The sequence below is a fragment of the Zea mays genome, chromosome 8 (genome assembly GCF_902167145.1).
Source record: "Zea mays cultivar B73 chromosome 8, Zm-B73-REFERENCE-NAM-5.0, whole genome shotgun sequence".
NCBI classification, from domain to species: Eukaryota; Viridiplantae; Streptophyta; class Magnoliopsida; order Poales; family Poaceae; genus Zea; species Zea mays.
The window spans coordinates 152,129,762-152,154,992 of record NC_050103.1 but is presented as its reverse complement, the minus strand read 5'-3'; the positions used below and the strand labels follow the sequence as shown (position 1 = coordinate 152,154,992).

The 25,231-nt window shown below is 54.1% G+C and overlaps 1 non-coding gene across 1 annotated transcript; it reads left to right on the top strand.

Annotated features, from left to right (window-relative positions):
* The first annotated feature begins 24,076 nt into the window (after positions 1 to 24,076).
* On the top strand, positions 24,077 to 24,292 carry MIR319c (microRNA MIR319c). The gene has a single exon (NR_121073.1). It is a non-coding gene; the product is annotated as a microRNA MIR319c (primary transcript).
* The last annotated feature ends 939 nt before the right edge of the window (positions 24,293 to 25,231 follow it).

Sequence of the window (25,231 nt, the reverse complement as noted above, 5' to 3'; positions counted from 1 at the left end):
GTTTCGTTGTAGCGCCGAGCGATGTGGTTGAGCTCGAGCCCGAAGAACTTGTCTTCCAGGCGCCGAACCTCGTCGCAGTAGGCCTCCATCTTCGGGTCGCGGCAGTGGGAGTTCTTCATGACTTGGTCGATGACGAGCTGCGAATCACCGCGAGCGTCGAGGCGTCTGACCCCTAGCTCGATGGCGATCCGCAATCCGTTGACCAGAGCTTCGTACTCGGCCACATTGTTGGACGTCGGGAAGTGGAGGCGCAGCACGTAGCGCAAGTGCTTTCCGAGGGGCGAGATGAAGAGCAGGCCCGCGCCGGCCCCCGTCTTCATCAGCGACCCGTCGAAAAACATGGTCCAGAGCTCCGGTTGGATCGGAGTCGTTGGCAGTTGGGTGTCGACCCATTCGGCCACGAAATCCGCCAACACTTGGGACTTGATGGCCTTCCGAGGGGCGAACGAGATCGTTTCGCCCATGATCTCCACCGCCCACTTCGCGATCCTGGCCGAGGCCTCTCGGCACTGGATGATCTCCCCCAGGGGGAAGGATGACACCACAGTTACCGGATGGGACTCGAAGTAGTGTCGCAGCTTCCGCCTTGTCAGGATCACAGCATACAGCAGCTTTTGAACTTGTGGGTAGCGGATCTTAGTCTCGGACAGCACTTCGCTGATGAAGTAGACCGGCCTCTGAACGGGCAATGTATGCCCTTCCTCCTGCCTTTCGACCACAATCGCGGCGCTGACCACCTGAGTGGTCGCGGCGACGTAGACCAAGAGGGCTTCTCCGTCCGCCGGCGGCACCAAGACAGGCGCCTTTGTAAGAAGCGCCTTCAGGTTGCCGAGGGCTTCCTCGGCCTCAGAGGTCCAAGCGAAACATTCGGCCTTCCTTAAGAGGCGGTACAGAGGCACACCTCTTTCGCCGAGGCGTGAGATGAAGCGGCTCAGGGCCGCGAGGCATCCCATGACCCTCTGTACCCCTTTTAAGTCCTTGATGGGTCCCATGCTGGTGATGGCCACAATCTTCTCCGGGTTGGCTTCGATGCCTCGCTCGGAGACGATGAATCCTAGGAGCATGCCTCGGGGCACCCCGAAGACACACTTCTCAGGATTAAGCTTGACTCCTTTCGCCTTGAGACACCGGAATGTCACTTCAAGGTCGAAGAGGAGGTCGGAAGCCTTCCGTGTCTTGACTACGATGTCATCGACGTAGGCCTCGACTGTGCGACCGATGTGTTCGCCGAACACATGGTTCATGCACCGCTGGTACGTCGCGCCTGCATTCCTCAAGCCGAACGGCATGGTGACATAGCAGTACATGCCGAACGGCGTGATGAAAGAAGTCGCGAACTGGTCGGACTCTTTCATCCGGATCTAGTGATACCCCGAGTAGGCATCGAGGAAGGACATGGTTTCGCACCCAGCAGTGGAATCCACGATTTGGTCGATGCGAGGCAGAGGGTAGGGAACCTTCGGACATGCTTTGTTGAGACCAGTGTAGTCTACACACATCCGCCATTTCCCCCCTTTCTTCCTCACAAGCACAGGGTTGGCAAGCCATTCGGGATGGAATACCTCTTTGATGAACCCTCCTGCCATTAGCTTGTGGATCTCTTCGCCAATCGCTCTGCGCTTCTCCTCGTCGAATCGGCGCAGAGGCTGCCTGACGGGTCGGGCTCCGGCCCGAATATCCAGCGAGTGCTCGGCGACATCCCTCGGTATGCCGGGCATGTCCGAGGGACTCCACGCAAAGACGTCGGCGTTTGCGCGGAGAAAGTCGACGAGCACTGCTTCCTATTTGGGGTCGAGCCCAGAACCGATCCGGATCTGCTTGGTGGTGTCGCCACTGGGGTCGAGGGGGACGGCCTTGACCGTCTCCGCTGGCTCGAAGTTGCCGGCATGGCGCTTCACGTCTGGAACCTCCTTGGAGAGGTTCTCCAGGTCGGCGATGAGGGCCTCGGACTCGGCGAGGGCCTCGGCGTACTCCACGCACTCCACGTCGCATTCGAACGCGTGTTTGTACGTGGGGCCGACGGTGATGACCCCGTTGGGGCCCGGCATCTTGAGCTTCAGGTAGGTGTAGTTGGGGACGGCCATGAACTTCGCGTAGCACGGCCTCCCTAGCACGGCGTGGTAGGTTCCTCGGAACCCGACCACTTCGAACGTCAGGGTCTCCCTTCGGAAGTTGGAGGGTGTCCCGAAGCAGACTGGGAGGTCGAGTCGCCCGAGGGGCTAGACGCGCTTCCCAGGGATGATCCCGTGGAAGGGCGCAGCGCCTGCTCGGACGGAGGACGGATCGACGCGCAGGAGCTTGAGGGTCTCGGCGTAGATGATGTTGAGGCAGCTGCCCCCGTCCATCAGGACCTTGGTGAGCCTGACATCGCCGATAACGGGGTCGACGACGAGCGGGTATTTCCCCGGGCTCGGCACATGGTCGGGGTGGTCGGCCCGGTCGAAAGTGATGGGCTTGTCGGACCAGTCTAGGTAGACTGGCGCCGCCACCTTCACCGAGCAGACCTCCCGGCGCTCTTGCTTGCGGTACCGAGCCGAGGTATTCGCCGCGTGCCCTCCATAGATCATGAAGCAGTCGCGGACCTCGGGGAACCCCCCTGCTGGGTGATCTTCGTTCTTGTCGTCGTCGTGGGCCCTGCCACCCTCGGCGGGTGGCCCGGCCCCGTGGAAATGACGCCGAAGCATAACGCACTCCTCGAGGGTGTGCTTGACGGGCCCCTGATGGTAGGGGCACGACTCCTTGAGCATCTTGTCGAAGAGGTTTGCACCTCCGGGGGGCTTCCGAGGGTTCTTATACTCGGCGGCGGCGACAAGGTCCGCGTCGGCGGCGTCGCGTTTCGATTGCGACTTCTTCTTGCCTTTCTTCTTGGCGCCGCGCGGAGCTGACGCTTCGGGAGCTTCTTCCGATGGGCGGCCCTGGGGCTGCTTGTCCTTTCGGAAGATAGCCTCGACCGCCTCCTGGCCAGAGGCGAACTTGGTGGCGATGTCCATCAGCTCGCTCGCCCTGGTGGGGGTTTTGCGACCCAGCTTGCTCACCAGGTCGCGGCAAGTGGTGCCGGCGAGGAACACGCCGATGACATCCGAGTCGGTGATGTTGGGCAGCTTGGTGCGCTGCTTCGAGAATCGCCGGATGTAGTCCCGGAGCGACTCCCCCGGCTGTTGCCGGCAGCTTCGAAGGTCCCAGGAATTCCCGGGGCGCACGTATGTGCCCTGGAAATTGCCAGCGAAGGCTTGGACCAAGTCGTCCCAGTTGGAAATCTGCCCCGAAGGCAGGTGCTCCAACCAGGCGCGAGCAGTGTCGGAGAGGAACAGGGGGAGGTTGCGGATGATGAGGTTGTCGTCGTCCGTTCCACCCAGTTGGCAGGCAAGGAGGTAGTCCGCGAGCCACAGTTCCGGTCTCGTTTCCCCCGAGTACTTTGTGATAGTAGTCGGGGGTCGGAACCGGGTCGGGAATGGCGCCCGTCGGATGGCCCGACTGAAGGCCTGCGGACCGGGTGGTTCGGGCGAGGGACTCCGATCCTCCCCGCTGTCGTAGCGCCCCCCACGCCTGGGGTGGTAGCCTCGGCGCACCCTTTCGTCGAGGTGAGCCCGACGGTCGCGTCGATGGTGCTCGTTGCCGAGGTGGCCCGGGGCCGCAGGCGCGGTGTTGCGCGTGCGCCCGGTGTAGACCGAGGCTTCCCGCATGAATCGGGAAGTCGCGGCATGAGGTTCCGAGGGATATCCTTGCCTCCGGGATGCAGTGCTCTCGGCCCGCCTGGCCGCAGCGCCTTCCAGGAGATTCTTGAGTTCTCCCTGGATTCGCCGACCCTCGGTGGTTGACGGCTCCGGCATCGCGCGGATGAGCATTGCTGCGGTTGCCAGGTTCTGACCGACCCCGCTGGATGCGGGCGGCGGCCTGATCCTGACATCGTTGGCGACGCGGTGCTGGAGACCTTGGGGCAGATGACGTATTTCTCCGGCCAGGGGTTGGCCCACCCATGCCTGTCCGACGTCCCGACGGATTGGCTCAAGCGCTCCTGTTCCCTCGTTGAGCCTGGCCTGCGCCTCGCGGACTTGCTCGAGTTGTGGGTCGTAACCCCCCGCCGGAGCGGGGACCACAGCTAGCTCCCGTGGGATGTCGGCGCGAGGCACCGGCCTAGGGAGATCACCATCCTCCGGCATGCCAAGATGGTTGCCTTCGGTGGGATCCCCTAGCTCGATGTGGAAACATTCGCGGCTTGGGCCGCAGCTCTCGTCGCCAAGGCTGCGGCTTCCGTCGGAACAGTCGGATAGGCAGTAGTCACATGCGGTCATGAAGTCCCGCACGGCACTGGGGTTGCCAAGTCCGGAGAAATCCCAACCGATGCCGGGATCGTCATCTTCCTCGGACCCAGAGGGCCCGTAGGTCGAGACGTCCGTCAGTCGGTCCCAAGGCGACCGCATACGGAACCTCAGTGGGGTTGCACTCGCCTCAATGAGAGCGCCCGCCAAAACGAGGTCGTTTGGCGGGTTGAGGCCGAGTCGAAATGACGCAAGATGGGAGTTAGTCGTTACCTTTTGGTCGACGAGGAGCGACGTAGTCACATCGGGGACTGGTTGCGCCGCCATCTCTGGTTCGAGGGCGACGTCCTGCAGGCTTTCCGCGAGCGCGCCGGCGTCGTCTTCTTGCTCGGGGTCAGCGTGCCGCGGGGGGACGGCGCTTGCCTCCGTCTCGAACGCGAGGTCGACGTCCGGCGTGCCTTCCGTCGGGGCGTCGGGGGCATCGATTCGCTCGACGGCCGACGAAGCGCGGCCTCCCGTCTGGCCTTGACGGCCCCGCCTCCTCCTTCGTTGGCGGGGGAGAGAACGGAGCGAGCCCGAATGTTGCTCTTCCACCACGCGGGGTAGACGTCGTCGATTCCGCCGCCGGCGGGCGGGTTGTCGGCCGCCATTGTCGTAGTCGCGCGGCGGTGGAAGAAGTGTCATGTCGTAGCTGCCGTCGAAGGACATGAACTCAAGAGTCCCGAAACGAAGCACCGTCCCGGGCCGGAGAGGTTGCTGGAGACTGCCCATCTGGAGCTTGACGGGGAGCTGTTCGTCAGCACGCAGCAGGCCCCTACCTGGCGCGCCAACTGTCGGCGTTTCGAGACAGGGGGGTCCCTAAGCCGACGAGTGAGTGTGCTGCGTGCCCCAGCCCAGATGGGTCGAGCGCGTGGGCGAGCGCGAAGGGGGGAGAGGCGAGGTGGCCGGAGTCGAGCGTGAGAGAGGTGGAAGTCCCGCGGCCTTCGTGTTCGTCCCGCGCCCAGGTCAGGTGCGCTTGCAGTAGGGGGGTTACAAGCGTCCACGCGGGTGAGGGAAGCGAGCGGCCCCAAGAGAGCGCCTGTCCCGTCCTCGGTCCCGCGCGGCCAACCTTTTCTGAGAAGGCCCTGGTCCTCCCTTTTATAGTCGTAAGGAGAGGATCCAGGTGTACAATGGGGATGTAGCAGAGTGCTACGTGTCTAGCGGAGGGAGAGCTAGCGCCCTAGGTACATGCCAATGTGGCAGCCGGAGAGATCTGGGCACCCTGCTGGCGTGATGTCGTGGCTGTCGGAGGTGCGGCGGAGCCTGATAGAGGGACAGCTGTTGGAGCGGTCGAGTCCCTGCTGACGTTGTCCTGCTTCCGTAAGAGAGCTGGGGGCCGCCGTCGTCATAGAGCTTGTGGAGCGCCATCATTGCCCCTCTGGCGGAGCTGGCCGGATGAGACGCCGGTCTTGTTCTCCGTGACCCGAGTCGATTCGGGGTGGGATGATGATGGCGCCTCCTGTTGACGTGGCGGTCTGTGCCCTAGGCAGGGCGACGTGTGGGTTCCTCCGAAGCCGAGGTTGAGTCTGCCTTCTGTTGCCGTGGCCGAGCCCGAGCCAAGGGGTCGGGCGAGGCGGAAGTCGTTCGGCCGAGGCCAGGGCGGAGTCCGAGCCCTGGGGTCGGGCGAGGCGGAGTTTCGTCGTCTTCCGGGTCTTAGCCCGAGTCCGAGCCCTGGGGTCGGGCGGAGCGGAGTTCGCCGTTTTCCGGGTCTTAGCCCGAGTCCGAGCCCTGGGGTCGGGCGGAGCGGAGTTCGTCGTCTTCCGGGTCTTAGCCCGAGTCCGAGCCCTGGGGTCGCGCGGAGCGGAGTTCGCCGTCTTCCGGGTCTTAGCCCGAGTCCGAGCCCTGGGGTCGGGCGGAGCGGAGTTCGCCGTGGCGCCTTTGGCAAGGCCTGACTGCCTGTCAGACTCACTCTGTCGAGTGGCACTGCAGTCGGAGTGGCGCAGGCGGCGCTGTCCTTCTGTCAGACTGGCCAGTGGAGCGGTGGAGTGACGGCGGTCACTTCGGCTCTGCCGGGGGCGCGTGTCAGGATAGAGGTGTCAGGCCACCTTTGCGTTAAATGCCCCTGCAATTTGGTCAGTCGGTGTGGTGATTTAGTCAAGGTTGCTTCTGAGCGAAGCCAAGGCCTTGGGCGAGCCGGTGATGTGTCCGCCATAAAAAGGGGGCCTCGGGCGAGACGGAAGTCTCTCGAGGTCGGCTGCCTTTGGCCGAGGCTAGGCTCGGGTGAAGCGTGATCGAGTCACTCGTGTGGACTGATCCCTGACTTAATCGTACCCATCAGGCCTTTGCAGCTTTATGCTGATGGGGGTTACCAGCTGAGAATTAGGCGTCTTGAGGGTACCCCTAATTATGGTCCCCGACAGAGGTATTCCATCCTGAATGGTTAGCCAACCCTGTGCTTGTGAAAAAGAAAGGTGAGAAGTGGAGGATGTGTGTAGACTACACCGGTCTAAACAAAACATGTCCGAAGGTTCCCTACCCTCTGCCTCGCATCGATCAAATCGTGGATTCCACTGCTGGGTGCGAAACCCTGTCATTCCTCGACGCCTACTTAGGGTATCACCAAATCAAGATGAAAGAGTTCCACCAGCTCACGACTTCTTTTATCACACCTTTTGGCATGTACTGCTATACTACTATGCCATTTGGTTTGAGGAATACAGGTGCAACATACCAAAGGTGCATGAACCACGTGTTCGGAGAGCACATCGGCCGAACGGTCGAGGCTTACGTCGATGACATCGTAGTCAAGACGAGGAAAGCCTCCGACCTCCTCTCTGACCTTGAAACGACATTCAAGTGTCTGAGAGCGAAGGGCGTGAAACTCAATCCCGAGAAGTGTGTCTTCGGAGTCCCCCGAGGCATGCTCCTGGGGTTCATCGTCTCCGAGCGGGGCATCGAGGCCAACCCGGAGAAAATCGCAGCCATCACCAACATGGGGCCTATCAAAGACTTGAAAGGAGTACAAAGGGTCATGGGATGCCTTGCGGCTCTGAGCCGCTTCATCTCGCGCCTCGGCGAAAGAGGCCTACCCTTGTATCGTCCCTTAAGGAAGACCGAGCGCTTCTCTTGGACCCCCGAGGCCGAGGAAGCCCTTGGAAACTCAAAGGCACTCCTTACAAGTGCGCCCATCTTGGTGCCCCCCGCTGCAGGAGAAGCCCTTCTGATATACGTAGCCGCGACCACTCAGGTGGTCAGCGCCGCGATCATAGTCGAGAGATGAGAAGAAGGGCACGCACTGCTCGTCCAGAGGCCGGTCTACTTCATCAGTGAAGTGCTGTCTGAGACTAAGATCCGCTACCCGCAAATTCAGAAGCTGCTATACGCAGTAATCCTGACGCGGCGAAAGTTACGACACTACTTTGAGTCTCATCCGGTGACTGTGGTGTCATCCTTCCCCTGGGGGAGATCATCCAGTGCCGAGAGGCCTCAGGTAGGATAGCAAAGTGGGCGGTGGAGATCATGGGCGAGACAATCTCGTTCGCTCCTCGGAAGGCCATCAAGTCCCAAGTCTTGGCGGACTTCGTGGCTGAATGGGTCGACACCCTGCTACCAACAGCTCCGATCCAACCGGAACTCTGGACCATGTACTTCGATGGGTCGCTGATGAAAACAGGAGCCAGCGCGGGCCTACTCTTCATCTCACCCCTCGGGAAGCACCTTCGCTACGTGCTGCGCCTCCATTTCCCGGCGTCAAACAACATGGTTGAGTACGAGGCTCTGGTTAACGGGTTGTGCATCGCCATCGAGCTAGGGGTTCGGTGCCTCGACGCTCGTGGCGACTCGTAGCTTGTCATTGATCAAGTCATGAAGAACTCCCACTGCAGCGACCGGAAGATGGAGGCCTATTGTGACGAAGTTCAGCGCCTGGAAGACAAGTTCTACGGGCTCGAGCTCAACCACATCGCTCGACGGTACAACGAGACTACGGATGAGCTAGCTAAAATAGCCTCGGGGCGGACAACGGTTCCCCCGAACGTCTTCTCCAGAGACATACATCAACCCTCTGTCAAGACCGACGACACGCCCGAGCCCGAGAAGGCCTCGGACCAGCTCGAGGCACCCTCGGCCGCTGAGGGTGAGGCACTGCGCGTCGAGGGAGAGCGGAATGGGGTCACGCCTAATCGAAACTGGCAGACCCCGTACCTGCAATATCTCCACCGAGGAGAGCTCCCCCTCGACAAAGCCGAAGCTCGGCGACTGGCGCGGCGCGCCAAGTCGTTCGTCTTACTGGGTGATGAAAAGGAGCTCTACCACCGCAGCCCCTCAGGCGTTCTCCAATGATGCATATCCATCGCCAAAGGACATGAGCTATTTCAGGAGATACACTCGGGGGCTTGCGGTCACCACGCGGCACCTTGAGCCCTCGTTGGGAACGCCTTCCGACAAGGCTTCTACTGGTCGACTGCGGTGTCCAACGCCACAAGAATTGTACGCTCCTGCCGAGGGTGTCAATTCTACACAAGACAGACGCACCTGCCCGCTCAGGCCCTGCAGACAATACCCATCACCTGGTTGTTTGCTGTGTGGGGTCAGGACCTCGTCGATCCCTTGCAGAAGGCACCCGGGGGCTTCTCGCACTTGCTGGTCGCCATCGACAAATTCTCCAAGTGGATCGAGGTCCGGCCCCTAACCAGCATCAGGTCCGAGCAGGCGGTGGCGTTCCTCACCAACATCATCCATCGCTTTGGGGTCCCGAACTCCATCATCACCGACAATGGCACCCAGTTCACTGGGAAGAAGTTCCTGGACTTCTGCGAGGACCACCACATCCGTGTGGACTGGGCCGTCGTGGCTCACCCCATGACGAATGGGCAGGTGGAGCGTGCCAATGGCATGATTCTGCAGGGACTTAAACCGAGGATCTACAACGACCTCAACAAGTTCGGCAAGCGGTGGATGAAGGAACTAACCTCGGTGGTCTGGAGTCTGAGGACGACGCTAAGCCAGGCCACGGGTTTCTCGCCGTTCTTTCTAGTCTATGGGGCCGAGGCTATCTTGCCCACAGACTTAGAATACGGTTCCCCGAGGACAAGGGCGTACGATGACCAAAGCAACCAGACCAGCCGAGAAGACTCACTGGACCAGCTGGAAGAGGCTCGGGACATGGCCTTACTACACTCGGCGCGGTATCAGCAGTCTTTGCGACGCTACCACACCCGAGGGGTTTGGCCCCGAGACTTCCAGGTGGGAGACTTGGTACTTCGGCTGCGGTAGGACGCCCGAGAGCGCCACAAGCTACCACGCCCGAAGGGTCGTTCATCATCGCCAAGATTTTGAAGCCCGGAACATACAAGCTGGCCAACGATCAAGGCGAGGTCTACGGCAACGCTTGGAACCTCCGACAGCTACGTCGCTTTTACCCTTAAGATGTTTTCAAGTCGTTCGTATGCCTCGTTTTCTTTACATACACAAATAAAGTCTAACCATCAAGGAAGGGTCAGCCTTGCCTCGACAAAGCCCAACCCTCCCTCGAGGGCTAGAAGGAGGGAACCCCCTCTGCGTCAAAATTTTCCTCGGAAAAGTTTTCTACCAAAACGACTTTCGTGCTTTCCGACTATATCGATAACAGAATCCCGCAAAACGAATAAGAGAGCACGTAAGCGGCAAGGCCGACCGAGCCGAGGGACTCCTACGCCCCCGGGATACGGATACCTCACTCGTCACCCTCCGTGAAAAGTAACTCTTACTCGGATAAGCGATTCTGCTATTGACGAACAAGTCCGGATACTCGAAACGAGAGGAAAAGAAACACAACTTTATAACACGACAACAAAGTGTTTAGGCCTCGGCGGCCGCGAAAGACACATGCATGCTCCAAACAGACTGCTCCGGCAGAATCAGGCATCGCCCGGGGGAGGAGCAGCACCATCGGCTTCGTCTCCACCCTCGGCACCGTCTCCACCCTCGGCGAGATCTGGCCCGGCCCCGGGCGGCGACGCGAGCGGAAGGATCTCCACCTCGAAGGAGGACACCAGCACCGCGCTTGGACCCGCGACGGCCACGTCAAGCCTCTAAACCTCGGCTAAGGCAACCTCGTCTTCGTCGGGTAGACAGTAACCCTCGCTGACCCGCTCCAGATCCACGTCGTAGTGGGAAGCGAGCACGGCGAAGGCCCGCCTAACGCCGTGATGCAGCGCCTCGCGGAGTCTGCTACGCACATGGCCATCCAAGGCCCGCAGGCGACTCTGGGGGGAGCTACCCGAGGGGACGTCATCAAGGCCAAAGACCTGGCACAAGGCCGAGATAGCTTCGGACATGGCCACGCGATCGGCCTCCTTCTACTCAGCCGCCTGGGCAAGTGCCTTGACGGACTCGTTGAGAGCTGTCTCGAACTCTGCAAACAGCCAAACAGAATTCTTCAGACACGAGTTGAAGAATGAAGCTGAATCGAAGTCACAAAGCGGCTGAAACATACCTTCATCCCGGGCACGCTGCTCCGAGGCTGCGGCTTGGCGGACTGGGCGGACCCGACGGCCACGGCCAGGTCCTCCGCAAGGGCTCCGGCCCGAGTAGACACCTCGGCTAGCTGGCCCCCAAGGGCCTCAGCCCGGCCTACAGCCTCGGCAGCCTGGTTCCGAGATTGGTCCCGCTCGCAGATGACCTGGCCAAGCTCCAGCTGCCGCTGTTGCGCCTCCGTCCGTGCCGACGCCGCCTCTGCCCGCGCCGCCGCTGCCTCCACCTCCAGCTCATCATAGAGCAACCGAAGGTCCGCCGCCTCGGTACTCCGTTGGGTGAGGCGTTCGGTAGCCTCGGTAAGCGTGGCCCTCAAGAACCGCAGCGAACCCCAGACGTCGGTCTCGCGGCGGATGAACAACGACTTGGCGGTGCTCAGATCCATCAGATCCTGAGGAAGGGAAGCAGGGTGTCACAAAGAATGCCCTGATCACGCGAAAGGTATGCCTGAAATCGTTACCTGGAGGACCCTAGGAACGTCCCTGGAAAGGATTTCCATGGTCGACCGAAGCGACCCCATCGCTGCCTCGGCATTCTCACGGAGCTCATCCCGAGACTGCTCCTCCCGCTCATCGTCAAGGACGAAGAGGGGTTTCGAGGCACCGCGGGTCTAGAACCGGAGCGCCTGTCCATGCCACTCATTGGGATCGCGCCGCGCGGGGATGAGGTCGTCGCTCCCCAAGACGGGCCGCGGTTCTGCGCACCCCTCCTCCAAGGCGTCGGGACCCCCTGCAGTCGACGCATCGGGTACCCCCTCGGCTAAGGAGGCGGGCTTCCGATCACCGACCTCGGCAACAGCGGCCGCCCCCTCCTTATGGCCGAGGCTGGGAAGGTCGGACACGACCTCGAGCAGCGGCACCTCAGCCATCCCAGCATCAGCGGCGCCGGGTGGCTCCACGGGCAAAACAGCAACGGTCTCGACAGGAGCTGGTGCCGGCGCCGGCAACACGTCAGGTGGGCTCAGGGCCGCGGCCACGCCAGCAGCCTCCCCCGGCACGATGGCCGCCCCGACGGAGGGGTCAGCCTAGGGAGCTTGCCCCATGGCAACTCGTGCCGCCTGGGCCCCCCGCTTGAGGGCGTCTTGTGCGGAGGCTAGCCAACTGGCGTGGCGCGGTGCGGCACTGGCTGCAGAAGCCAGCACCGTCTTAAGGGCCTTCCGGGGAGCCAGACCGGCCGAACCTTGCCTCTGTTTGCTGAGAGGAAAAGATAAAGCAGGATCAGGACACACGAAGAAGGAGCCAAAACAAAGGTATCCTTAGATACTTACCTGCTCCGGACCAAGGCCAATCGTGCCTGCGGGGAGGCCCCTCGGGCCTCGGTCCCCACAGGCGCTGCCGAGGTTTGCTCCGCTGCCTGCTTCGACGCCGTTCCCGCCTCGGGCGCTCGGGGCGCCGAAGTGACGGCCCGCCCAGGCGCAGTCACGACGGCCCGAGGATCAACCTCCTGTACAGACGACACGGGCGACTGCTCTTAGGGGACAGGCGGGTCGGCCTAACCCCCCGGAGTCACCTCAACTACCTCGGCCAAGGGGTCAAGTACCCCCTCGGCCTGCCCCCGCTCCTCGGACCGGGATCTTGACGTCCCGGCCCTAGATACCGATGGCGCCAACCCACTTGGAGGCTGGCTCAACGACCCCTAGCCCAGCCTCAGATCCGGGCTAAGGCCAAGACGGGCCGCCATGTCGTCGTCCTCATCGTCATCATCATCGTCATCGTCGTCAGGCGTCTCTGGCAACGGCTCTTTCGGGAGCCCGTCCCTCTCCTGCCTTCGACAGCGCTTCTCCAAGACGTCCCGAGCTCGCATCCGCTCGCGGGCCCGGGCCTTTTCTGCGTCCTTCTTCTCCTTTTTCTTCTCCGCGGCGACCCTCTGCGCGGCTCGGTCCACCATGTCTTCTGGGACCTGTGGCAGGGAGGGCTTGTGGGACCCCAACCCCTGGAGACGAACGGAAATCTCGACAGTGAGAATCAAATGCAACTCAGCGCAAAATAGGAGAAGGAGCGGACACTCACCAGGGACACGTACCCACGCTCGGGACGCATCACGGGCTGGGTAAGGGCACCGGCATCTAGCCTCCCTACCGTGCCCGCTATCCGCCTGCGGAGGTCGTCAGCGGAAAGGGGAGCCGAGGACATCTGCGAGCCCTCCAAATCAACCCCCGACTTCATCTCCAAGAGCGGCAACCGCCGCTCTGCCAAGGGGAGCACTCTCCGGCGATGGATGGCGGCGACCACCCCCGCAGCGGTGAGCCCCCCATCTCGTAACCTCTGCAAGGCCTCCAGAAGAGGCTGGAGATTCTCTTGTTTCTCGCGTGTGGCCCCCAACGCCAGTTGCTGCCGGCGGCGGTCACCACTCGTTGAGAAAACAACGGGAGCCTTCCGTCGTCGTTCTGGAGGTAAAACCGCCGGCGCTGCCACCCCTTGTTCGAAGACACAACGATGGCGGGGATGTACTGCTGCGCGCGCCCCTGCCTCAACTGGAGGGTGCAGCCACCGGCCCGCACCGCCATGCGGACCTTCTTTTCCCCCGTCGTCAAGGCAAAAAGCTCCATGGAGAAGAGATGGGTCCACAGATCCCAGTGGGGGTCAATCCCCAAAAAACCCTCGCAAACCGCCGCAAAGATGGCCGCTTGCGCAATGGAGTTGGGTTAAAGTTGTGCAGCTCCACCCCGTAGTAATGCAGGAGCGCCCACATGAAACGACTCGCTGGCACTCCGAACCCCCGCTCGTGGAAGGAGACGAAACTGACCACATACCCCGGCGGCGGGGCCGGGTCGGCCTCGCTCGCGGGGGCCATCCACTCTGGCTGCGGGTCACCGGAGAGGGGACAGAGCAAACCATCGGCGACGAGGGCCTCCAGATCATCCACCGTGACGGTGGAGAAAGGCCACGGATTGCGCGGCGGAACGACGGTCACCTTGTCCGCCATCGCCGAACGAAGAGGGTGGAGGCGGAGCAAAAAAGGTGCGCGATTTCCTTTTCTCCGGCTATTCTCTTAGGTTGCGGAAACCAAAGCAGAAGGCAAGCAGCAGAGTAAAGAACCACCGCCGGCCCCTCTTCTGGGTATATAAAGGCTCGGGCGAGATCCGTTCAACACTTCGCCCGAACCCGCCGTAAAATTCAAACTTGAAGGCGGAACGCCCGTTCCTCGAACGACTCGCGCACGCACAACGGCCGCCCCGCGAACCACCCGTCCCGTCGCATTAACTCCACGGCAGGGCAAGCGACACCTTTGGCAGGTGAAGCGGGCGTCGTTTCACCTCCGCCATGATGACCGCGTCAAAAAAGGTGTGCCACACCGTTTAAATTCATATCCTTTTCATCTTCCCCTTTCTCTCTCTCTTGCTACAGGGACCGGGAAAGGGGATATTTCGAAAGGGATCCTTCTTCGCGAAGGAAGCGGGCCCCGAGCCCTCCTACTGATCAGGGGTTCGAAGGCTGGCCCCTCAGAAGGGTTCGACAGTCGCCCCAGAGCACTCGGGCTTCAGGCTCATTACTGATCAAGGGTTCGAAGGCTGGCCCCTCGGAAGGGTTCGACAGCCGCCTCAGAGCACTCGGGCTCCGCGCCCACTACTGATCAGGGGTTCGAAGGCTGGCCCCTCGGAAGGGTTCGACAGTCGCCCTAGAGCACGCAGAGCGAGGGATGACTCTGGGTACGTCCGATACATGGCCGAGGCTCGGGCTACGCTCCTGAGGTACCCTAGGACATTTCCGAGACCAGCAGGAGCGATTTTGTAATGGAATCCCATCAGAGGGAGGCATCGAGCCCTCGGACCCTATCGAACAGGACTGGGTCCGGCAAATCACCTGCAGGTACTTTTGGAGCGCGCCTCCGGGCCACTAGCCGACCGTTATCGAACGGGGCACGGGCGTCCACTCGGATCACCAGTTAGCAACTCACTGGAGACACCATGTTCGGCGCCCTCCGAGGGCAACATGGCGCTTCCCCTCCTTCCTCCTTGCGGAAAGGCGACGAAGGGGCGTATGATAAAAGCCGAGACAGTCCTTGATCGTCCTCTCGCTCCGTGCAGAGGCTCGGGGGCTGCTCTCGCAAACCCGGTTACGGCCAAACCGTTGACAGCGTCAACAAACCAGCCTAAGAACTCGGAACCTGACCATGCACCCAGGCTACCATCAGATCGCATGAGGGAACAACCAGACCGGTCGAGGCATCGCGAAAGGCATTAAGACCTCAGAGGAGTCAAACCACTCCTCCGAGGCCTCGGGGGCTACACCCGACGGGTGCGCTCGCGCGCACCCACCGGAACAAAGTGTAACCGAGAAAGGTCGGTCCCCTCGCAAAAAAGTGCGGCAAAGCCTCCAAGCGAGTACCAACACTCCCTTTGAGGCTCGGGGGCTACTGTCGGGTACCATAATTAGGGGTACCCCCAACACTCCTAAACTCGGCTGGTAATCACCATCAGCACAAGCTGCAGAGACTGATGGGCGCAATTCAGGTCAAGCCTTCGTCTACTCAAGGGACGCGATCTCGCCTCGCCCGAGCCCAGCCTCGGGCGGGAACTATAGTCCCAGTCGAATTCACGCCTCGCTCGAGGGCCTCCTCAAGCAACGGGTGCACCCACGACTCGCCCGAAGCCCAGCTCGGGCAGGCTTCGTTGTGAAGCAACCTTGGCCAAATCGCCTCACCAACCGACCGTATCGCAGGCGCATTCAATGCGAGGATCGCCTGACACCTTATCCTGACACGCGTGCCTCAGTCGGCAAGATCGAAGTGACCGCAGTCACTTCGCCCTTCCACTGACCGACCTGACAGGAAAACAGCGCCGCTCGCCCCTCTCCGACTAATGTGCCACCCGCCAGGGTGAGGCTGACAGCAGCTGAGTCCAGCCTCAGGCGCAACAGGAAGCTCCGCCTCGCCCAACCTTGGGCCTCGGCCTCAGGAGGAGGTCTCCGCCTCGCCCGACCCCAGGGCTCGGCCCCCGCCTCAGCCTCGGAAGGTGGTCTCCGCCTCGCCCAACCCCAGGGCCCGGCCTCAACCTCGACCTCGGAAGGTGGTCTCCGCCTCGCCCGACCCCAGGGCTCGGCCTCAACCTCGACCTCGGGAGGATACGCGTCCTCGCCCGACCCCGGCCTCGGCCTCAGGAGGAGTCTCCGCCTCGCCCGACCTTGGGCTCTGACCGACCATGCCACAGGGGGTACATCATTACCCTATCCCTAGCTAGCTCAGGCTACGGGGGAACAAGACCGGCGTCCCATCCAGGCTCGCCCCGGTAACAAGTAATGATGGTTCCCTGCGTGCGTCCATGACGACGGCGGTTCTCAGTCCCCTATGGAAGCAAGGAGACGTCAGCAGGGTCCCGGCAGCCCCGACAGCTGTGCTTCTACAGGGCTCAAGCGCTCCTCCAACGGCCACGACACCGCGTACACAGGGCTCTAGCACCTCTCCGACTGCCATGATGGCATGTACACAGGGCTCTGGCATCTCTCTGTCGGACACGTTAGCGCATAGCTACACCCCCGTTGTACACCTGGACCCTCTCCTTGCATCTATAAAAGGAAGGTCCAGGGCCCTCATGCGAGAGGGTGGTCGCGAGGGAGGACGGGCCGACGAACCGGCTCACTCTCTCTCTCCCTCGCGAACACTTGTAACCCCTACTGCAAGCGCATCCCCCCTTTGGCGCAGGATAACACGAGTCGCGGTTTTTCCCCCCTTTGTGTTCCATCTCGCGCCAACCCATCTGGGCTGGGGCACGCAGCGACAATTTTACTCGTCGGTCCAGGGACCCCCCGGGGTCGAAACGCCGACAATTTGGTTGGGTTATGACTTGTGGAAAAGCTGATCTGGGCTGTGAGCTGCGGAAAAAATTGTTGTCCGCTGTAAGTTGTTAAAAAGCTAAAAACCGTTTAGTGGAAACCACTAAAAACCGTTAAAAGTTCTTCGATATATGTTTTCATAGTTCCATCTGAAAGCCACTAAAAGCAGGTCCAGGGGTGCTTTCAGTTTTGCACTGCGAGAAAGTTAGCTTTTAGAAAAAGATGCTTTCTAGATCCAATCCTTTGGTTTGGCTTCTGGCTTTTAGGGGGCAAAAGTCAAAGCCAAAAGCCAAACCAAACACACCCTATGTCTTCCCCCACGTGTTTGTGTGTTCATGGTCCCAAAACGGGGTGGGGCATTGCAGGTTTTATTCTACACCCTCGGATGTTATCGGGGCCCAAAAGTGTAGAGAAACAACCATCAAAATTGATAAAAAAAATGGCCCACCACTTTAGCTCATGACTTCGCCCAACTTATTTTTCTTTTCGGTCCATTAAAGCACGGGTCACGGGTCCTCCAATGGGTTTACCTTATTTTTTGTCGGGTCTCGGTTCCCATCGACTTCGGGGATAGATTTTAACCCAATACGGGGTTCGAGGGTGGGGCGAGTTATAACTTCAAGTTTTGGGTCTAGGTCCACGGAAGCTGCACCCTCCACCTCGACCACGTTGTCATTCCTAATCATGTGGCCTCCTTGCCTCCTAAAACAGCCCTCTAACTCATCTCGGTTACAACATGAGGAATTGAGGATATATTTACGGCCCTCTAGATACAGAGTTTTACTTTACTTTATCCTAGCACCTAATACAATATGAGTCCAACCTAACCAAAATTGTGGTATATTCGATGTGTATATGACGCTCTTGATGATCTAATTGATGAAAGCTCGACGTGCCCAGAATTCCTAGTTGTAGATTACTCCCTCTGGTTTGGTAGTTATACATGGCACAATCTTTAGATATAATTTAATTATATATTTGTTATGTATTGTATTTTTACGATTCCAAGATTATGTTTATTGGATGATATATTTCATTATAAATATAACAATATCAAGTTTATATTATAATAGTTAAAAATTATTAGCTAAATTTTTAGTCAAAGATTATAAAGTTTAAGTCTTAATTTGTGCACAAACATTATGAACTAAACTAGATGGAGTACTCCTATATTAAAGTGCTAATTACATTTATGGATAATCATCTATATTTATAAGTCGTTGGACAGGGAGACCGCTTTTAACTTAGAGAAAGTATATTAAGAGGTTATATGGAGGCTAAATGCTGAGATAGAGGAGAGAATAAGCGGGTTGTAAACTTACAGCCAACTTAGACATAAGAATCAAAAAAAATTATGAGCGTCAAGTGAGATCATACATTAATAGTGAAGAGATAACTGCTATATGGTTAAGCTAAGACGTAGGTGTTGGTCACTTGTTTTTTATTCCTTTAGAAGTCCAAAAACAAGGCAACACACTTAAATCAAGCTTCATCTTCATCTTTTACTCTATCTATCTATCTTAGAGGAAAGATAGAATAAAGTATGAAGATATTAAGAATCAGCAGAGAACAAACGAAGGGCATCAAAGATAGATGCTACATGATATAAAGATGAAGCACATAATTTAACATTATTGAATGTTACTTCCTTCCTTCTTTTATTATTTAACAAAATATTACAAGGATACCTTCGGTTCTTTGGAGTTACAATGCGAAGGTAAGAGATATACAACTTTGTAAGCAGAGCGAAATGACTTTTCCTAGCCCATAAAGTGTGCCTAATGCATGCCACTATTCCTCCATTTATAGGTGTAAAGTTAGGGGTGGTAATGGATCGTGATCCAAATAGTTCTTCACAAAATGTCAAGGCCCTAAATAAATTATAGTTCAAAAATGACTAGAAATAAAGCCCGATCCTAACCCGCTTCGATCCTTAAATCTTATAGTGCAAAAATTATAGCCCATTGTCAGCCCTATGTAAAGTACAACTTTGGCAAATTACATTTATGCCCTTAAGCCTATATATTTGTACTAGGGAGCAAGCTAATAGTAATGCTGTCTTTTCCTCTTGTATCCTTGGTGAAGATGTCATGAGGGCTTTGCTTTATTCCAGTCAGCTTCCCTTCCTCACGCATGATATCGATCCAAAGCTTCTGGCTTCGTCTTCTAGATCACGATATATGTATGTCTCATTCAACCGAAGGCATCCTTCATAGTTTCACCTTGTTAATCCTGAAACATGCTTACCAATAATTGACGAGATTACATTTTAAGAGCCTTTAGCTAATGAGGACCCCCAATACTAGGCTATAAAGATTCTTACAGCCACCGGCTAGCTATATTATTAAAACCTTGCTCTTAGAGTTGTAGTCGATCTTAGTAGATTAGAAAACAAGTGCACGCTGATTAGCGAACCTTAAATTTAGGTGTCTAGGAGAAGGTTAATGTTGGTGTGTGTTATAACCTCAATGATGTAAAAAAATCAGGTGCAAATTAAGCACTAATTAGGGCATTACAATCCTGACCACTTGTACGGTACTTCAAGCATAACACGCAACTAAGACATAGTGTGATATAGTGTGTATGTCTAAAGCATGTGTTTTGCTGTATTTATCGCACCAATAAAAATTTTCAATAAATTTAATGCACCAATTAGCTATATCTTTTATCTCAAGCATAGAGCCAAGTAATATGTCTTCATCAACTGACGTGTTTTGAGTTTTTTTTTTTTTTTACTTTCAGCTTAGGACACGTACAACCTATAGCCCTTGAAACGGTTTTCAAAAGAAGATGCTTGGCTTCAGAAATCCTATTACCTGCAGTTCGTAAAAGGGACTTCACCAATCGGCATATGGAATCTTATGTCTAATCAGATAAAGGGATACCGATCGTCCAAAGAACACTATGAACACAGATATATATACATTGCTATGAAGAGATAGATCTAACAGGTCTCTCCCTGCTTTGTCTTTTGCTGCCGACAATATCTCCTTTGCTCTTTGATCCGTCGATTTGATTCCGTCTCTCCAGCTGACGGCCGGGGCTCCTGGGACAGTGCTATCATCACTCACACAACGTTGGGTTCCTTGTCATCGTCCTCATCTATTCAGCATTCAGCACCCATCTATGCAGAAATTCTGGTTCCTGATTTTAAATGATTTTAGATAACGTTTGAAGTCGGCCAAGATCACTAGCTCGTATTCACTGAGCAAGGGCATCGTGGATCAGTTTTTCAAATACAAGACACAACTAAAAGATCGTATTGTATGAAATAATTTTGAGTCATTAGATCATAAATACAATTAAGAGAATATATATGAAAAATCGTGTAGTGACGGGTTTATCGTGAAAAATGTATCTCTTGTATTTTTTTTAATTAATCATCTAAAGACCACTTAAGGGAACCATATATTGAATAGGATTGTTAAGGGTATGTACAACCTAGATCCTCTTGCTCAATTTTCCATGTAAAAGAGATGGTTAAGAAACTGCACCATACAACCCTGAGCTTCTAAAACATTAATGCAGTTAAGAGACAGTGTGTATAAAAAGTCGTGAAGAGACGAAGAGCCCGTCTCTTTTTTTGCACTTAACACACTAGAGACTCCTCAAGAAACCCCTCAATTAATGGGTTGTACATGCCCTAAGGGCGTCTATAGTGGAGAGACACTAAAACGGTTCTCCAAGCATAAGAGACAACTAAGAGACTCTATTATACAATGAAGTGTCTATAAATATAGTCTATTAATAAATGCAGAAGTGAATGTGCATGCAGAGCATCGGATCGATGTAACAGACGACGTATTCGTACAAGGGAAGTGAAGACGTATATTATTACTTAGGTTACGAGCTAGAGATGTCTCTTCACGGAGAGACAGCTCCACGATGTTTTTGCAAATATTTCTTTAGACACCTCAAAAGCTTCTATATTAAACACCACTGTATATGTCCTAATGTCTAAAAACCAGCTTGCAGAGCCAACGAAAGTCTGTTTGAGAGCAAGTTTGCTAATATAGCCAATTGTTGGCTATAAAGATCTATGCAGCTTATTTTATAGCTGATAGGTTTTATAGTTAGTCTTTTATAATTAATACAAGGTCCACTTGTCTCTCACAAAATTTCTTGATTTATGTGTACAAGTTGGTTGTTAGTTTATAGTCCAGTTTTGCTATATCTCTCTAGTGTTAGCATTTAGCCTGATTTTTTTTTGTATTTTAGTCATTTTCTTAAAAAAAAATTATTCACATTTAGATTCTTAAATGACTTAATCATATTTTTGAACTCTTTGCTCGCGTTACAGGCTGTGGCGCTGAAGTAACACGGCTCAGCATCACACATCTTGGCGCTGAGGTGTATGCTCCGCTCATGACGAGAAGCTGACACGACGTCTACGTGGTTGAGCTCACGCCATGATCTCCCACGCTCCGCGGCCATCCCCCGCATCCTCGCCGCGCAGCTGCACCACCACCTCGGCGCCCTCGCTGCCGCAGATGGGTGCGGCGCCGTTCGGGGCGGGCTGCAGGCGGAGGCGGTTCTGGAGACGTCATCGACATTATGGGGCTCCTGCTACCTCCACCACACCTTCGTCTCCCCCTCGCTCCATATGCACCTCGCTCAAGATGCAGCACTTCAAGCTACCTAAATAGTACTAGCCTGGCGACGGCCTGGTCTCGTAACGTTTCTTAATTATGATGATAGCTAGTCCTTGCAGGTAGTACTGGTCGTGCGTGATGGGACTGTCCGTGTGCGTGGTTGGTGCATAGAGTTGTTAATGCAAAAGCAGTGAGAGCCATTTTGCTCTTGTGTTTTCGTGCATGCATGTACTACAGTGGCCAGGTCGTTCTAAGAGCTAGTACCAGAAGCACTCATGCATAAGGTGGTGAACGTGAACCAGTTGGCTACCTAGAACTAGACAGGAGCTGGACGCCAATAATTCATGGTGCCAAGCTCGGCCACGTCGGCGTCGTATCAGCCTCTCGTTGCCAGTGGAGCACGCACCTCGGCGCCAAGATTTGTGGCGCCGAGCGTGTTAACTCGGTGCCACAGTCTGTGGCGCCGAGTAAATAGTTCAAAAATGAGATTAAGTCATCTAAGGGTCTAAACGTGAACATTTTTCAAGAAAAGAGCTAAAATACAATAAAGTTTGGTCATTTAGCCTGCTTATAGTTAGTTATTATATATGAGAGATTGAGGAGTTTGCCTAGTATTATGCGCTTTTGTTGGAACTTGCTAACGAATCTAAGACTGGGATTGGGAATGACCTACCAACCAACAAGATATGCGTGTCCCTATATACTAGCTAGGCCTAAAACACACATAGAGGGTCCAGATGGACCATTCCAGCCTCTCTCTCTTTTTTTTTTTTTTGCACTTGCACTCTGTACTACTACTACTTTAACTAGAGCCTTTCCAAGTAAATATTCCAAGAAATGCTAGTAAAGTACCAAAAAGAAACTTTACTGGTAATTTAACAACTTTGCTTGGAAAGCAGAACTAAGAGGTTCATATATTCATCTTGGAATTGCTGTGCTTCAGCAAGGAATTTTAAAATCAGGTGAACTCGGAGCTGAGAAGGGTGTGGACGACAAGGGATAGTGCATGTAGGACGTAAGCCGTTGATAAAAAAAAAACTGTTCCCTTTCGCTTGCATTGGATTCGTATTTTCGGACAAATAAGAAAATGGTACCAAAAAACGGAATAAGAAAAACGAAAACGGTTTAGACCATATCCCGACCATTTTCGTTTACCCCGTATTAATATGGAATTATACCATATTCAAATACGGTACATCTGTTTTATGTTGTTAGTCAGTATGTCCACTTCCATGCTCACTCACATGGTGCGTTCCGTATTTCTATGTGTAAAATTATATCTCGTATTTATGTATGCAAAGTTATAGGATGACAAATACATAGAGGGGAATGACCAGGAGCAGGATGATGAAGTGAACAAATACATTGACCGTGATTCTAATGTTATTGATGACCATATTGAGCTTTGAGCTTTCAGTTTGAGTTATAGTGTTATACGTGGTTGACTTTTGTGAACTACTAGTATGTTTGGGCAATTGTGTGTGTCTGTTTAATGAATTACACATCGATACTAGCTTGTTACATGTTTTTATAGACCAATTATCAATCTATAGGTATGTACTTATGTTACCCATATTAAATATTATTGTCATATATTTGTTGTCCATTGATGAGACTATGTATGATGACGGTGTTTTCGTTTTATAATTCCGATTGTTATTACCGATGCATTTCTGTTTGGATTAGTTCGTTTCGTCATCCACACATCCCATATCCGATCCCGTTTTAGATAATTTCGATCCTGAATCCGTTTTCGAATTAAAGAAATAAAAACGAGAAAGTATTTATCCCGACTGATTCCGTCCGTTCACAACCCTAGTTGTGCATGTGCAGGCACACAGTCCTGCTTGAACGCCCATGCAACTTCATTTATCTTCGTTGATGTCTCCCGATTGAAGCGGAAACAAAACCTTGTTGTCAACTAATAGGTTTTCCCACAAAAATTAGCAGGATATCATTGGGCCTGATCAGTAGCCATTTTCCCCTGGTGCTATATGGCTGTGGCTTCAACTACCTTTCACACATGTCACTATGCTAACAGCAACAGCAGCCAACTGGAGTGTGTAACTTGGTTAGTTCTCTTTATTGAAACACCAGCTGCTTATCTAGGTTTAAATGCTTCGGCTTGACAATTGTGCTCTCATGCATGTATGGCGTCTATTTTTCATGGCAGATCATATGTCCCTCGATGACGAGGCATACATTTTTTTAAATGCAGCAGTTCAAGTACTGTGAAGGTGCTAAAAAAGATAGAACTTTTAAACCCTTGTGTTGATATAGGAGTAACCTTAGCGTATGCATGTGTATATGAGTGTGCTTCAAAAAAAAAGTAACAAGAAAGTAAAGGCACTATATGATGCCAAATGAATTGTTTATATAATAAAAATTTAGTAAGTTTCTCCTGAATTGGCAGAAACATTATTCACCCAAACTCCAGTATCAAAAACTCATTCAATTATTTGTAGTATGACGAACATATTTTATCTTCATTATTCACGCCCAAGCAACAACATAAATGTACATGCATAGAGGTGGTCAGCAGCACATACTGTATGGGCTAGCTATAGAAATGATGTCAGTCCCTCCTCTTCAACTATTTAAGACCTTTGTTCCTCGCGTTTTGGATCCATGAGCCATTCCATAGCTAGCATTCTCCAGAAGGCCAACAGACGGCCTGTTCCTCTCCAGTCTCTTCCGGTTCCGGCCGGTGGTATCGTCTCAGCGTTTCTCTCCTCCGTCCATATTACTCGTCTGTTCTCGTTGACTCGTAAGCTCTTGAGTTGCTCCATTGCTTGTGTTCACCTCTGGGATGTTAAAAATCTGGTTCCTTTCACTGGCATGCATCCTGCAGACTGCAGTATCAAGGCGGCCGTGTGTTCAGGACAAGAACATGCAGATGCATGGCCTGTTGATTTCTCTTGTGCTGCTGTGGTGGTGTTTGTTCATCTGGTTTGGCCTTTTGGGTTTATGGCTTCTGTGGAAGAGAGCTCTCTTCAGTCCACTCTAAAATGGCTGTAGGGTTTCATTAGCTGCCGACTCATCCATTCACCTGCCAAGAACCATGGGCAAGCGGTAGGTCTGGTCTTGGTAGCCGAGTGGGTGGCGCGGGAGCTAAAATCAAACTCTACGCTGTTTACGGTTGGACTGAAGGGTGCTCCCTTCAATTTGCCCAAACACTCCTCGTGCATGAAATCATCTACCTCAGCACCAATAATAATCTTGATTAGATGCCCCGTCGCAATTAATTGCCGTATGCTCATCAGTTCTTTCTAAGCAGAAACAAATTAATTAAGCTTGATTCGTACAATGCCCTTCTCGTCCTCCTTTTTTTTTTGCTAAATTTAGTTTGTTATTGTTTGAAAATAGTTCTACAAGTATTTCTGGTTCATTTTTGTGGTATTACATGCGCAGCGTAGTACTTGCAGGCACAGTGTACGTACTTTCTTTCTTGTCCAGGACAGTACTGAGATCTTCGTCTTCTCCGCTTCTCAAATGATGGGCGCATTGGCTTTACCACATCTCAAATGTGTCATGGATTTGTCTGTAAAACATAATGTATTGTTGCTTAGATCATGTCCAGTACTTCAAAAAAACACTGATTGTATACTGTATACTGCACTGTTTTGAGTTTGAATATGTGTATGCAGCATCGGTAAGCTGCTAGATTATACCACAATAAAAATTGCTCTGGGACTTAAAAAAAGCTAGCTTTACTGGTATAGCTCATATGCTATAGTGTTGTTGATGTGACAGGAGTCTCACAGGGAGCCGTCGCAATTTTTCACATTCTCTAAAGCGAAGGACAACTGAAGAGTGAAGAGGCATTATGTTATTTGTGATTTTGTGTTTAAGATATACTTTATTTCTCTTTGCAATCCATGTTTCAGGATACACCAACACTACTTGACATGAAATTGTTTTTACGTATTTGGATACAATACAATGTATTAGTTCTGTAAACTTCTTTTTAAATATAATTACCTTTTACTTCACCAGCGGAAAATATAAAAAAAAAATACATTGCATGGGCCTCGAGCAGGACTTGGTTAAGACAAAAGGACTAATTTTATCAATCACTAGTCTATTTTAAGCTATGGTAGTACACTTTAGAGTGCAA